This window comes from Chenopodium album, chromosome 27 (assembly GCF_948465745.1).
Source record: "Chenopodium album chromosome 27, dcCheAlbu1.1, whole genome shotgun sequence".
In the NCBI taxonomy this organism is placed as follows: domain Eukaryota; kingdom Viridiplantae; phylum Streptophyta; class Magnoliopsida; order Caryophyllales; family Amaranthaceae; genus Chenopodium; species Chenopodium album.
Genome location: NC_137860.1, coordinates 17201867 through 17218386, shown reverse-complemented (window position 1 = coordinate 17218386; position 16520 = coordinate 17201867). Strand labels below are relative to the sequence as shown.

The window sequence follows — 16520 nt, the reverse complement described above, 5'->3', positions numbered from 1 at the left end:
TTTTGGATGCATGCTTGATCTTCCCTCGCATCGATTGACTTAGTTACATGTGGATCCATTCCCCTAGTGCCTATTACATTTGATTTCATACAAGTTCATTTGCATTATTAGCTTTAGCTTTAGTTCTTGCTATAAACCTCGCTCTAGACTTCGGAATAGCTTAGCATTAGGCAATAGACATTCAATTACCATTCCCTTGGGTTCGACCTCGACTTACTACTATAATCATATAGGGGTTTGTTGAGTTTATAAATATTGTTTGATTGGGTGGGGAAGGTAGCCCAACGACCTACCGTTTCAACGCCCGTCAAAATGGCGCCGTTGCCGGGGAATGGTGTCTTGATTGTGTATTGTTGTTGAGTCTATTCCTATTTATTTGCAAAAATACAAAAAGGTTTTACTCTTTAGGCTACACTTTTAGCCGTGCTACTAATATTTTCTTTGAGTTTTGCATGCATAGATCTCGAGATCGTCCCATTGTTCCCTTGATCCGGAAATTTAGAGAACTCTCTCAAGGAGGAGAGTAGCTAATAAATCATTGGGTTATAGTTCTTCAAGCGAAGAAGAGATTGAAGAAGAGCAAAGGCATGGGAGAAAATCCGAGAGTTGCCTTGAAGAAGCTAGGAGTGCCTGGTGCATATAGGTTTGAGAGCGGCATAGCTCCACCTACAACACCGGCAAACGACTTTGAAATTCGGCCGGCAATGATCACCCTAATTGAGAGGAGACAATATAGTGGGGCTAAGAATGAGAGCCCATTGAACCATATTAAGGAGTTTGAAAAATATTGCAACACAATCAAGGTCAATGGAGTGTCTCAAGAGTTTATCCGCCTTAAGTTGTTCCCTTTCTCTCTCATAGGAAGATCTTTGGAATGGCTAGACAAAGAGGTGAAGCCCAATTCATTGAGAACGTGGGATGATGTCACAAAAGCTTTCTTATCCCGTTTCTACCCTCAAAAGAAGACGGCGGGGGCAAGAGCCTTAATTCAAGGGTTCAAGCAAAAGCCAAATGAAAGCCTTTATGAAGCATGGGTGAGATTTAAAGAGTAGCAAAGAGAATGTCCTCACCACGGAATTCCAACATACCAAGTGATCCAAATCTTCTATGGTGGTTTGAGTCCTCAAGGCAAGTCATGTCTTGATGGAGGGGCCGGTGGTCCTATCATGAACAAGACCGAAGAAGAAGTGGTGGACATTATTGAGGATGTGGCGACATATTATAAAGATTGTCAAGAAGGAGAGAGAGAGAGAGTCTACAAGCAAGAGTGGCGCAACGATCTATTCGGTGGATCACCTCAATGCAATCAACAATTTGTCTTCCCAAATTTCAAATCTAGGGAAGGAGATGACATCAATCAAAGCAAAGCTTGAGAGTGTGACCGTGAATTCTTTGAGTCTTCCCTCCCAAACCAAAGGGAGAGGTACAAACTCTGATGAGTGACATTTGTGGCACTCATGTGATCTCTTTTTGGATGAATTTCATTTCATTTAATTACTCTTTTCTTTAGTTTTCCTTAGTTTTATTCTCAATTTCTTCATTTTATGCCTTTTGTAATTAGTTTCTCTATTTTATGCATTTTCTAGTTTCCTTGCTATTTTTCCCTTTTACTTGCTTTTTATCCTTTGTTTGTAGGTTGTGATTGATTGTCCAAGGATTCCCGAGCTTCCTCTCCATGGTATTTCATTGATTTTCATGCCTAAAGCTTGTGCAAAAAGTTTCAAGTCAAAGGGGGATCCAAGGAGCATGCTTCAAGGTCTTGTATATGCCTTTCTCATGGCTTATATCCTTCAAGAAATTCAAGAAAGTTACTGTCTACCTTGTCCTCCATCACCATCATCTAGGATGTGTGCACCGCATGAGCTAGGACGAAGAGAAGAAAGGGGGGCTGCCAGTTATGTGCGGGCGCACATGGGGAGTGTGCGGCCGCACATTTGTCGTGTGCGGCCGCACATGAGGTGTGTGCGGGCGCACCTTTCTGGGCGTTTCCCGTGCGCACTTCTCTCTCTCCTCCGAGCGCCCGCACCGGCGTGGGTCTATTTTTGGACGTCAATCCTAACTTCCCCTTTGTATATATAGTTATTTCCTTCCATTTTTAGAGGGGAGATTAGATCTTCATTAGTTAGAATTAGATTAGATCTCCATTTTAGAGGGAGAAAACACTAGTTCTTAGCATTTTTAGAGAGAGAAAGTGTGGGTTTGATGATTGATGATTGAAGATTGCTTCATTTGATTTGATTTCCATCAAGTTTGTAAGGATTCTTTACTCTTTAATACAATTCAATGTTTGATTTCATTAGTATTGTTGTTTGATTTGGTTAATTGATAGTTTGATTGATTTTGATTTAATTTGTTGGTTTCAATTTGATTCAATTGATGAATTTGGGAAAGATGATTAGTTTAGCTTTGAATTTGATGTTCTTCATGGATTGTGAGTAGGTTATTTGCTAGGGTAGTGGTGAAGCATGTATTGATGATGAATTGAGATTAATTTGGGGGAAATTGATTGAGTTGATAATGTGATTAAATTGGTTGATTGAATTTGTGCATGTGTGTGCTTGATTAGGCTTAATCACCCTTGTTATTCACACTAGATTGCATTGTGAGTTCACATTGATACGGACCATTGATTTGTGGCTTACATTTACTCGATTGAGATATCTTGTGATGTTTCCTAGCTAGTGTTTGATGTAGTTGACGCTAATAAGACCTCTAGGAGAATAGCTTGGTGTACTCTCTTGGTTGCAATTTCGGTTTTCCCTCACATTGCTTGACTTGATTGGTTAATTCCCCAAGTTGATTGAACTTCATTGTTGATGCATGTGGATCCATTTCCCTAGTGCCTTAGCATTCAATTAGTACTAGCCTTTTGCATTGCCTAGCTTAGCTCTAGTTTCTACCATAAACCCCTACTAGATTTCGAAATAGCTTAACTTAGGCATCGTGCATTCGACCTCCATTCCTTTGGGTTCGACCTTGACTTAACACTACACTTTATAGGGGTTTGTTAAGTTACAAATTTTGTTTGATTGGGTGGGGTGGTAGCCCAACGACCTACCGTTCTCCTTCCCATCAATCTCTAACTCTTCTCCTTCTACTTCTAATAACATGCCAAGTGGTTGTGTGTTTTGTGATCTATATGGTTCTTATGATCATGATTCTCCTATGTGTTCACAAGCTTTTGTTGATGGATGTGATGATGTTGAAAATAATGAATGTGAACATGTGAATTTTGTGTCTAATGCTAATGGTGGTCAAAGGTTTGAAGGACCAAAGAATTTTGGTAATAGAAATTCTCACCCTCAAGGAAGTAGTTTTGACAATTATAACAATGGGGGATATAGGAATCAAGGAAACCAAGGTTTCCGAAGCAACTATAACCATCAAGGTTATAATAATCAAAATGCTAGCCATGGGTATGGCAATCAAAACCAATCTCAAGGTTTTGGTAACCATTACCAAAACAATGGCAATAGTCAAGGTAGAGGAAATTGGAACAACAACCAAAATAGGGGAAATTTTCAAAATAATAATCAAAGAGGACCCCCTCCCGGTTTTGCTCCAAAGTCCCAACCTAATGGTGAGAGTTCTTATTCCCAATCATCATCTTTTAAAATAAACTTGGAAGAATTGATTGACAATCAAACTAAGATCATTAACACCTACATGGCGGTTAGTGATAAGAAGTTCAATGAGATGATGACTCACAATAAGATGCTTGAGACTCAAATAACCCAACTAGCAAACACCCTCAAGGACTATGCTAGTCCTTCTTCTTTACCTTCCCAAGGTGTTGAACCGAAGAAACCCGTATATTCTATTACCACTAGTTGTGAGAATGACCTTAGTGAAGGAGTTTCTTGTTCAATGGAGGGAGAAGATGAGAGGAGTGCTTTGAAGAATGAAGTTGAGAGGGTTGAGTCCAAGGAAGTTTGTTGTGAGGATGAGGAAAAAGAAGAGAATGTTGTTGAGAAGATGTGTGAGGAGGAGAGATTTCCCGATCTACCTTACCCCCAAAAATTCTTAAGGTTTAAAATGGATGAGCAATTTGGGAAGTTCCTTAAAGTTCTTAAGGAAGTTCATGTTTCCACACCATCTACCAAGCCAATTCCCGAAATGCCTAGGTACTCCAAGTTTCTTAGGGAGATTCTAGAGGAGAAGGAAGAATGTAATGAGGGCAATTCGGTGGAAGGAGGGAAATGTTTTAGTGCTCTTATCCATGGTGAGCTTCCGGAGAAAATGGAGGATCCGGGAAACTTTTCAATTCCTTGCAAGATCAAGAAAATGATGTTTGAGAATGTTCTATGTGATCTAGGAGCTAGTGTGAGTATCATGCCTTATTCGGTTTTCAAAAGACTTGATTTAGGTGAGCTTCTACCATACAATATAACCCTTTAATTGGCCGATCGATCTATCAAGATTCCAGAAGGGAGAGTTGAGGATGTCCCACTTAAGATTGGAGAGTTTGTTTTTCCCGTAGATTTTGTGGTGTTGGAGATTGAGGAAGATGAACATATTCCTATCATCTTAGGGAGACCTTTCTTAGCTACCTCGGGATCTTTGATAGATGTGAAAGAAATCCGCATTACTTTGAGATGTGGTAAACAAGAGGAGAGTTTTAAGTTGAAACCAATGCATGAGTCTCTATCTTTTGTGCAAGATATGACATGTGCTAGTTTCTCTCATTCTATTGATAATGTATGCATGATTGATTCTTCTACTAACAATGCTCTTGAGAATTTTGATGATGTTCTTGCAAGCTTTGATAGCATGAAGGTTAGTGAAGAGGAAATCATGATTCCCAAGCTAAAGGATGAGGAGGAAGTTGAGATTCCAAGTTGGTTTGAGCTTATTTCTCAAGAAGAAGAGAAAGTTTCTATGGTTGTGGATGTTGAAGTTCCATCTACATCGAACAAAAAGCCGAAGAAGAAGGCTCGAGATTCAAAGAAGTTGAGAAAAAGAAAAAAGTTGAGAAAAGAAAAATGTGAGTTTGAGAAGAATTCCATGGAGGTTTCATCAAGCAACAATGGAAGGTTTCTTAAAAATGAAGATGATTTTGCTCTCTCTACTACCTTGAAGAAGGTGGTGTTCTTTGACCCTCCATGATTTGGAGGAAGGGTCGAGCTTAGGACCTTAAGCAAGCGCTTCCCGGGAGGCAACCCGGAGTTTCTAACCTTTCTCTTTAATTTTTGAATTTTTCTTGTTTTTCTTTCTTTTATTACTTTTTCTATTCTTTCACTTTTCTACTTGTTTGGATTTTTAGGATGAACTTTTCGAGATTGGATTTCTTCAAGATAGCATGATGAATGGAAGATGTTTGCGGCACTTATCATGGTTTTGTTCGATTCCAATCAAAATTTGAGGTAAAAGGGGTAAGAATTTTAGGGAGGTAAGTTAGGAAATTCATGCTTTGAAAGTTGGAGGAAGTTGATGCCTAGTGAGTTCTTGTGGTGAGTACATGAATCTCTAACTTTGAGCTCACTAAAAATGTTTTTAGCTACTGCCTATGTTGTTGCTCATCACCATCATGATTCATGTACGCACCCAAGTGGTCAGTAAACATCAAAGAAAGAAAAAAAAAAGAGGAACCAGGGGTGTGCGCCCGCACTAGCAAAAGGTGCGGCCGCACAGTAGGCTGGTGCGGGCGCACATTATGTGAGTGCGGCCGCACCTCTTGCCCGGATTCCCCCTTATTTCTCCTTCTTCCTCCTTCTTCTTTCATTTCTCACTTTCCCCTTCTTCATTCACGCATCTCCCCTCATCTCAAAACCCTTTTGTGCGCACCCTATCATCTCCATTCACCATCAAATCTTCATCAAATCCCCATCAAATTCACTCCATTTGACCCAAATAAACCCTCATTCTCTCTCCTCCATTGTTGGGTATAAATTGGGGCTTTTGTGTGTGCTTGGAATTGGAGGCTCTAACTTGCTCAATCATGCTTCTTGTATGGTATAATCATCTTTCCCTACTTCAATTTTGTGAATTATATCATATATTTGCTAGATTGAATTTTTTTTTTTTTGTATGAGCATGAATAGTAGTAGTATGAGTTTTGTGATTTTTGATGATTGATATTAATTTTGGATGTGATTTTGTGATATTTGATGCTTGAAATTGCATAACATTGTGTTGTTTGTTGATTTTGTAACTCTTGTCATCATTTTTGGTTGATAAATTTTTAGATTGAAATTTGGAATTTGGGTAGTAAGTTGTTGAAGTTGGTATTGGTTGTTTGGTTGCTCTTTGAATTGTTGAAGGAGGTTGTTCGTGGTTATTTGGTGTTATTGGTTTGATTGAAATTGATCTTGGTTGAAGAAAGTGTGGTTTGGTGTGTTGAAAATTTTGGTAGGAAGGTGTGGCTCTTGGTGTGGTGTTCATTTGAATATTGGTATTGCTCTTGATTGTTTGATTTGGTGATTATCCTACCCTCAAAATGTCTAAAATCTTCAAAAAGTTCACCAAAAAGCGAAAAACCAATGTTTCCATCGATGAACCCCGTCCTAGTACATCTTCCCGACCTAGCACTTCTTCTAGGCCAAGCACATCTTCCAACCCCTCTCAAACACGATCACCAACCCCTCTATCCAAAAAGAAAAACCTCACTCCCGAACAAAAAACCATCTACCAACAACTCAAGGTAGAAAGAACCCTAAAGCCGACCCGCCACTATCTCCAACGAGACATGACCAGTTTGGGGATAGATGAGGATGTGAGGTCTTTGTTCCGAAATTTGAGAATGGGGACTTTCATCAACAGCGCTACCGCACCTATAAGGAGCCAACATTAAAATTCTTGGCTACCTTGGAGATTGTGCCCATGGGAGGGCAATATCGGGTGCGATTCCAAATCTTCAACCATTCTTTTGATCATTCGTTGGAAGAATTCAATGCGGCGTTGGATTTTGACCCTCATGGGGATATTTTAAATGTGGAGCCGTATATCTTCCCAGAGTATGATCATAATTCTTGGTGGGAGGATATTTCGGGTGGCACTGAGTTCATCACGAACATGGCCAAGATCTCATCGGTGTACCAACCTTGTCTTCGGGTAGTGCACCGCCTTTTGGGGTACGTTGTGTTTCCCAAACAAGAGTTGGGAAAAGAGCAAATTAGAGCTCAAAGTGCTTTGGTTGGCCACCCGCCCGGAGTATCATGGCCAACTGAACTTGGGATACATCTTTGCCCAATATTGTGTTGATTTGAGGGGTGGAGCACGGGAGAGATACCATGTGGAGGCATGGTAACAAGACTTTTGACTCGTCTCCACCTAGACCACTATTTGCCTTTTTGTAAGGAGGTTGGGGATAACACTACCCTCTATCTTGACTTGAAACAATTGGGGCAAGTGCAATTCATCTCCAAGAACTATGAAGATGGAAGGTATGAGTGGTTGAGGAACAACGAGCATTGGTGCTTCTTGCCCAACCCCGGGTTGACTTCTTTGAACCGGATCAACACAGAGAATATAAGGCATGTGCCTAGGTCCTTTCGGCGCCCCAACTTTGACTACGAAGAGGATGATGATGATGATGATGAGGAATTCCAACGAGTCCAACAACAACAACAACAACAACGACAACAACAACGTCAACAACAATAACAAATTCCACAACAACAAGTTCCACAAGAACGAGAACAACAAGGGTAACATATTTATGAGAATGCCGACATGAAGGCTCTTAGTGAGCAAATGAGCGGATTGCAAATCCGTTTGGATGGCATGTATGATCAAGATTTCGAGGCCGTCTACAACCAATTGAGAGGTATCTCGGAAATGCAACAAGGTATGTTTGTACAACAACAACAACTCTATGATGCGGAAGTTAATCGCGGGAACATTGTTCCCCCGGTTAACTATCCTTATTTCCCGCCCCAACAAGGTCCTATACCTTCTTACGGGCATCCGTATTGATCGGGTCCTTTCGAACCCGGTACTGAGCGTCGCTTCTACCCGGATGAGCAAGGTAATTACGATTACAAGGCTCCCGGTGGATGCGACTATAGGGGTGATCCTAACTAACCCTATGTGCATGAGAACCACCCCTACGAACTACGTCTGCCCGACAACTTCACCCTTCTTGCTCCTTGGCAACAAGATCTTTTCAAGGGGCATAATGGGTGGCCCGAGGGTTTCACCGGAGGATGGGAGCCTTATCCACCTCCATCCTTCGATGACCCCGTGGGTAAGATTGACCCCAATGGGGCCGGGCCTAGTGGTAGTGGTGGTGGTGATGGAAGTAGTCATTAGTTCCCTTATGCTTTTTGTGCTTTTTGTCTCCATCCCTTATATTTTTTATGCTTGTTTTGTATTGCTTGTGATGTTGAGATGTATCTTTATTTAGCTTGGGGGAACTAAGGCTATGCTCGGTAGCCAATACTTGTTGTTGTGTACATACCTTGGTTGCTTGTTTATTTCTTTTGCTCTTCTCGTTTAGTTTGCTTCCTTTTCTTGATCTCTATGCTACTTTCCTTGTAGCTTGTATGCTTGCCCGGTTTGCTTGTTACTTGTTGTTGTGATGATGCTTTGACTATGATGTTGTTGTTGTGGTTGCTCCCTTGTTTCCAAATCCCTTTAATCCAAAACCCTTTGATCCAAATCCCTAAAATCCAAATCTTATAGTTTAGCTTAGTTCTTTAGTTAGTTAGTTACTTTCTTGCTTTCCTAGATTTTCTTTCTTCTACTCCTTTTATTCTTTGATAATTTAGCTTTTGTTTTGCTTATTTGTGTATACTTTTTGCTTAGATTAGTTTCCTTTTATTTGTTATTTTATTTCCTTTGTTTTGAAGTTACTAACCATTTTCTTTGTTTAAAGTTTCTTTTATTTTTCTTTTTCTCACTTGGTCTCTTGAAGATGCTTTTGGTCATGGAATGCAACAAAGGTGGTTTCTACTTGCTTCGTTTATTTTTGATAAGCTTGGAGCCCGGTGAGACCTTTCTAATTTTTCTCTTTATTTTTCTTTGGTTGCATAGAATAGGATTAGTTTAGGGGAAGTTGAATGGTTCGAGGATGAATGCTTGTTAACACGTAATGTGTTTGGGATCGATGACGATGATGTCGATCGATCACTTGTTTGTCGATTGGGATTTTTATGTGTTTAACTTGCTTTCTAGTCCATTTCTTAATTTTCTCCTATTTTCCTTTTTCTATGTTTCCATTTCTTTTCTCTTATTTTCTTTTATTTTCCTTCTCTTTTATTTTCTTTTATTTTTCTTTTTCTTATTTGTGGTATGATTTTGAGGCTTATTTTTCATTTTTATTTCTTTTTGAATTGGACTTTGTACATTGGATTTTGTCTTTAGCATGATTTTCTTCCTAGGTAGTAAAGGTTTGCACGGTTTGAGACTATGTTCGGTTGACTCTAGGATAGATGTATGCTAGGGTAGTTGGTTTGAACTAGGAGGATCATGAAGCCGGATTCTACTTATTTGTGGCATGCTTGGTAGTTGCTCCCTATAGTCAATTTGACACCATTAGTGAGTTTTTGCTACATCCATGTGAGGTTCATTATTTTTCAAGCCTTCAATCTTCTTTATATGAGCGGCGTGGATCCTTGACTATGCAAACCTAATCTATAAAGCTTGATGTATGATTCTTATACCCGAGACCGAGCTATCTAGGGAGGACAAAGGCACATTTTTCGGGGTGGTATTTTTCATTTTTAGGATAGTTGGTTATTTTCTTTGTTTTTGGGTTTACATTTGCCTTCTTGCAACCATTTGAGCCTATTACCTTCTTTTCAAGCCACATCTTTAGTTCTTTGGCCTTTTGTTTCATTTTATTTCTATTCTTGGTTTTTGTGAAGCAAATTGATCATTTATGATGGAGTTTGTGGTGGATGAGTTGGAAATTTGGTTTTCTTGAGTGCAAGCTTGTGATAATGTTTTCTTTGTGAATAATGGAAAATGTTTGTGAAAAAGCCGTCCTACTTCATAAAAGGCATGGACTAATAAATTGCATTATAGAAAAAGCTGTCAGAATTTAGCAAAAGGCAAGGACGTTGCAAGTTCAAGTAAGAAAAAAAAAACAAAAGAAATATTAAAAAGTGAAAATTCAAAAATATTTTGATATATTCTTTTCTCCTACAAAGCACTGAGGACAATGCTTCATTTTAGCTTGGGGGAGAAGCGTTTACGCTTTTTGTATATATTTCTTTGTGAGTATAGCTTCAAGTAAGCTTGGGGGTGTTGTTTTTGTTTGGTAATTTCTTGATTGTGGTGTTAAGGATTGATCAACCTTTTGCTTCACTTTTTAGGAAAATCACCAAATTTTAAAATTTAGCCTACCTTCACCCTTTATGCCTTACATTACAACCTTGGGGAAAGACCTTTCGACCTAGATAGTTGAGTCACTATTCGGGGGAGGGCATCATGGGTCATTGCCTACGGAAAGGGGATGCATAGTCAAGATTGTCGAGTAACCTAAATAAATCACTTTTTCCGGTTCCTTCGAGGAATCATTGGGATACTCAGCTCACTAAGGGGAGATTTGAGACTAGTGGGGAGAACGCGGTAAGATTGTTTGGGATGAACGTGGATTGTGATGTCTAGTTTCTATGCCTAGCATACCCTATGTTTCAATCAACCTTAGATATCTTGAAAAGTGCATACCTTAATTACTTGAGAAAGACTTTCATTCATTTGCATTATAGTCTCTATGTAAGTCCATTTCGCAAAGGTTTTGTTTTCATTTTCGTTTCTTTTCTTTTATGGTTTTGCCTCATTGATGTTTGGTGGAGAGTTATGGATCAAACTCTTAGGATACCCTTACAAGACCTCACTCGTCCTCATAGGTGACTTTGGGGTTTAAAGGGCTTGTTGTATCTAAAAGCAACAGTGATTCCTACGACAGTGAGTCTTAGTGTATATTCTTATCTTGAGTCTTTCTTATTCATTTTCAATAAATTTTTCATCCTTGATCTTTCTTGCTTTGTTTTGCTTGAGGACGAGCAAAAATTTAGCTTGGAAGAATTTGATGAGTGACATTTATGGCACTCATTTGATCTCTTTTTGGATGAATTTCATTTCATTTTATAACTCTTTTCTTTAGTTTTCTTTAGTTTTGTTCTTTATTACTTCATTTTGTGTTTTTCGTAGTTAGTTTCTTTAATTTGTGCATTTTCTCGTTTATTCGTTGTTTTTCTCTATTATTTGCTTTTTCTCTTTTGTTTGTAGGTTATGATCGATTGTCCAAGGATTCTCGAGCTTTCCTTCAACGGTTATCATTGCTTTTGATGCCTTGCGCTAGTGCATTAAGCTCCAAGTCAAGAGGGACTCGAAGAGCAAGCTTCAAGACTGGTGCACACAAGTGGTGTGGACACCATTTATGCCTTGTGCCCACCAAAAATGAAGAAAACTTGCCACCTACTTCGTTCCCCATCACCATCACCAAAGGTGTGTGCAGCGGATGAGCTAGGACGAAGAAAGAAGGGGAGCCTACCCACATAGGTGCGGGCGCACACAGGGGATGTGTGTTTCAATATAAGTTTGGTTTTAGTTGATTTCATTTGTTTTTCATATGATTGTTGATTGTTTGATGTTTGATTGAAGTTTGATTGATTTTTGATTTGATCTTTTGATTTCTAATATGTTGATGATGAAATTGTTGATTAGTGTAGTTTTGATCTTAATTTCAATGGCTAGTGAGTAGTTTACTTGCTAGGGTAATGGTGAAGCATGTATGAGTGATGGATTAGAGTAATTGGGGATAATTAATGGAGTTGATGATGTGATTAAACATGGTTGATGATTCATGTGCATGTGTGTAATTGATTGAAGCTTGGCCATCTTTGATTGTTGCACTAGATTACATTGTAAGCTCACATTGATACGGACCATTGATTTGTGACTTGCATTTTCACGATTGAGGTATCTTGTGATGTTTCCTAGTAAGTGTTTAGCGTAGTTGGCGCTAGTTAGACCTCTAGGAGAATAGCTTGATATGCTCTTTTGGATGCATGCTTGATCTTCCCTCGCATCGATTGACTTAGTTGGTTTGACCTCCCCAATTATCCTTCTCTATTGCAATTACATGTGGATCCATTCCCCTAGTGCCTATTACATTTGATTTCATACAAGTTCATTTGCATTATTAGCTTTAGTTTTAGTTCTTGCTATAAACCCCGCTCTAGACTTCGGAATAGCTTAGCATTAGGCAATAGACATTCAATTACCATTCCCTTGGGTTCGACCTCGACTTACTACTATACTCATATAGGGGTTTGTTGAGTTTATAAATATTGTTTGATTGGGTGGGGAAGGTAGCCCAACGACCTACCGTTTCAACGCCCGTCAATTGGGCAAATTGTGAAAAATATATGAAGTTTTTACAATTACTATATAGTATGACACATTGTTTTTCTTCTGTATATAATCCTTGTTCCCATTCTTTTCTTAGCAATGCATGTTTACTTGCACAACTTTTTGCCGAACACCGATCACAATATGATTATCATGGATATCTTCCATCTATGGAGGAAAAATGGCGTAAATATTACACTAATATTCCTATGATTTATATTTTTGCTTCTATCTTAGATCCAAGGGAAAAGTATGATGGCACTTTTCTATTAATTGATATTTATTATAGTAACATGGAGTTTGAAGATGATGTTGAAACTTTTAAAACTAAGGTCACTAAAGATTTTTTTTTCTCTTTACATAGTGTTTATGAATCCAAATATGGAACCGTGTCTCGATTTGCCCTTTCTCAAACATCCAAAAATGTAAGTAATAGGGCCAAAGGTTTATTTGCACAAGCTGCTAACATGATGTCTAAGTTTTCAGGTACGGAATCATCATCATCTAGGAGAACACAAAGCGATGTTTCGGAGTTGCAAATGTACTTAAGTTACGGCTTCATGAAAGGCATGGACGATGAAGAGAAGTTCGGCCTCGACATCCTCGAGTGGTGGAAATCACAAGCCACAAAACATCCAATTTTGGCGGCAATGGCTCGTGATATTTTTGCTATCCAAGTCTCCTCCGTTGCCTCCGAAAGAGCTTTTAGTGCGTCGGGACGGGTTTTAGACGATAGAAGAATAAGACTAAAACCCGAAACACTTGAAATGTATGTTTGCTTCAAGGATTGGTTGGATGCCGAAACTCGTTCCCAAGGTCGTACTTATGCAGAAAACGATGACGATGAAGGAACATCGGGTTCTATTAGTTCTCAATCAACTCAATTGGCCGATGAAATTGAACCAAGAGAAGACGAAGACGAAGACGAAGACGAAGACAGACGAATAATAATAATTCTATATTTACATTAGATACTATTGTACAATTTTTGTATTATCGAATCTGAAAGGAATGGTGTCCTTCGAACAAGTGAATTATTCTGATAGCGGGTTTAGAATTATTAGAAAGCTAATATATTCAGTAAGGTCAAGTGATCGGAATGCCTGGGTGGAGGCCGCTTCCGATCAGTAATATTAATATAATTAATATTACAGCTTAATCTTTACTGAACCCTTCGGGTCACACCCAAGCAAATATACGCGAACCAACTCGACGAATTAATTCGGAAGAAATTAATTCGTCTCCTGAGTGTTAAATGTTTAGACGTCGGTAATTCGAGCTTAGAGCGTCGAAACCGATCGTCGGAAGTCGAGTCTAAAATGATAAAAGACGAGACGCGCAAAATAATAATAAATCGACCATATTCCCGAAAATACCCCTATCATCGTTGTGCCTTGAGCATCCTAATGCTAGGGGCAAGACGAGCTAGCACACCGTGCTAGCAGCCCCGGCCAGCCGCGGCTAGGCACAGCAGCAGCCGTACCAAACCGCAGCAGCAGCTGGTGCGGGCTGGGCTGGGCTCGGGTCAGGTGTGGGCTGGGCTCGGGCCAGGTGCGGGCTGATACGGGCCGGGCTCGAGCTTGGCTCGTGGCTTGGCTCAGGCCATAGGGCCATGAATAAGGGGAAGCTTGGAATATGGGAGTAAGTGGGAGAGGACATGTGGCACAAGGAGAGTATTGAATGGGGAGCAAGTATGGTCCCCTACTCTCCATGTGGTCCTCACCAACCCATCTCACATGGTAATGCTACTTGTAGATTTATTATTAGTTTGCAATTTTAATTTAATTTAGCTTTAAATTAATTTGTGGAATTTCATGATCTCACATTGATGGGATAGAAATTCCCACTCATACTTTCCTCTATAAATACCAACCTTGGGATTTGGAGTAAAGTGCTTGAGTGGGAGTTAAAAAGAGCATTCCATAATATTTGGGAAAACTCTTAAACTCACATAACACTCGGGTTTAGGTCGGACCTTGCTAACCCCAAGGTAGTAGACCTTAAAGTTGTGTTCGCCCATTTGTGGGTGGATACCGTCGGAGGCGCGGCGCTTGACGTGCTAGTAGCTTTCAAGTAAGAGCCCCGGGTTTTGGGCGAAGCTCGCTTCGAGGGTAAGATTTGTTATCTTTTCTTTGTGAATATTTATTTATGCTTTGTGATTTTAATCATTGCGAGTGGTTCCTCGGGAGGGGTTGTTTCCGCGATGAGTCGGACTCACCAAACCCCAACAGCGGTATCGGAGCCTTGCTCGTTTATTTTTATAATCATGTTTTTCAAGGTTTATTTTTGGCTTAATTTTCTGGTTTATGTTGCTAATTAGATTAGTAGCTCAGTTTTATTTAATCCCGTTTTTTAATGTCGAATTTGGCCCAGAACCCAGATTTTCGCCCAAGACTAGTGAATTTTGGGTGGAAAACGTGTTCAGGAAAGGTTTTGGGCCTGTGATTTTAGCCAAATTCTGACCAGAAATGCCTTTTTCGATGGGTTTTTCGTTTTTGACGAAAAATTTTAAGTCTTTTCTAACCTTGAAATTAATGGCATAAATTGTTGATTATTTGCATAATTTTCTGCACTTTTATGTCCCCTTAAAGCACACTTACTTGGTAGTATTTGATGCTTAAAGGTTGATTTATTTTCACATTATTTTTGAGGCTTCCTAAGTGTTAAAGATTCAATCTTTATTTGTGATAAGTGATTGAAACTTTGAAAACCACTAAATTCCATGTTATTTTGAATTGAACTTTGTTGTTTTAATCATTTTGAGTTGATTAGAAACATAAAGTTTCGATTTTTGTGATAGAAATTTGGTTATCTTCATGTTGGAAGATATAATTTTCAAGGATTCACAAATTTTAGATGTTGGAATTTTCATTTGAACATTAAAGTTCATATTTTTCCAACTTTCCTTTACTTTGTCAAATTCTCAAGTTTAATTTAAATTGATGAAATTGAAAGTGAGAAATTGCCTCAAGTTTATTTTGCACCAAGCTAAACCAATTTAATTAAAGATGGTTCTTGGAATTAATTTGGTTATTGCACTTTGAAATTTTATTAAGTTAGACTTGTTTAAAATTTTATTTTGCTCACTAAATTAGTTCTAAAATTAATTTAGAATTAATTATTTTTGTCTCGCGGAAAAAGGATCAAATCCCAAGGTAGTGGCACGCAAAACGAGGCAATGCACCACCATCGCGAGCCGGGCTGCACAGCAGCTCGCATGTGGTTGCCAAGGTGGTTGCGCCGCCTCGATTGTGGGCCACACGCACGGCAGCAACCACGCACAGTAGCAGCTCACGCGCGGCAGCAGCAGCCACGCGCGGCTGTGCTGTGGTAGCGGCTCGCGGTCGTGTGCCGTGGGCCGTGTGTTCGTGGTCTTGGCGTGTGCGTATGCTTGGTGCGGTGAGGTGACTAGCCATAGTAGGCTTGATGTTAATTATTTTACCGTTTATTTATTTTAATTAATTTTGTTTATTTTAATTAAAATATTGGGAGGCTAGGCCTCGGTTTTTGAGCGGCATTGGCAAAATTTCATTTTGACAAATTTGGGTGCTACCGAGTTAATTAATTGGATTAATTAAGGAAACGCGGAATTTAGTGGGAGCTTCAATTATTAATGGCGTAATTTATATAATCGGTTAAACAACTTTGACTAGTTTTAATTAGGCGTGTTAATCGGATTAACCACCTAGATTAGTTACTAGTGCGCGCGTTGTTTGAATGCATTTTACTTGTTGTTAATTTTGTAAATTGCATGGGCCATTCACAAATAGTGAATGGATGAATGGAACATATATATTCTCTCTCTCTCACAGGTTTTATGAAATGGCAACTAGTGGGACCCGACTAGGATAGAAAATACGGACTACGTGCCGTTATGTATTTTTGTAAATCTAAATACGGTCTACGCACCGTTAAGTATTTTTGTACTTTAATATTTAGATTATTCCTAGTTATAGACACTAGTTTTTGCATAGTTTGGTTAAGTCTTGAAGACGGCATATCTTGGAAGACAAAGCCTTGAAATGCAAATGAAGACCTTTTGAAGATATGAAGATTTCAAGGGGTCATGCTAGTTGCCAATATGCATCTATTATTTCTCTTTATATTTTATGGTTATATATATGTGTGTGAAATATTCGTTAGATGCATGTTTAGGTTTTCTTGATGTTGCGATGATTAGTTAAGTTCACTTAAATCAACCAACATAGAAATCCTGGGTC

The 16520-nt window shown here is 39.2% G+C and overlaps 1 pseudogene; it reads right to left on the bottom strand.

Moving 5' to 3' along the window:
* Positions 1–979: 979 nt before the first annotated feature.
* LOC145621707 (small nucleolar RNA R71) lies at positions 980–1078 on the bottom strand (annotated as a pseudogene).
* Positions 1079–16520: the final 15442 nt, after the last annotated feature.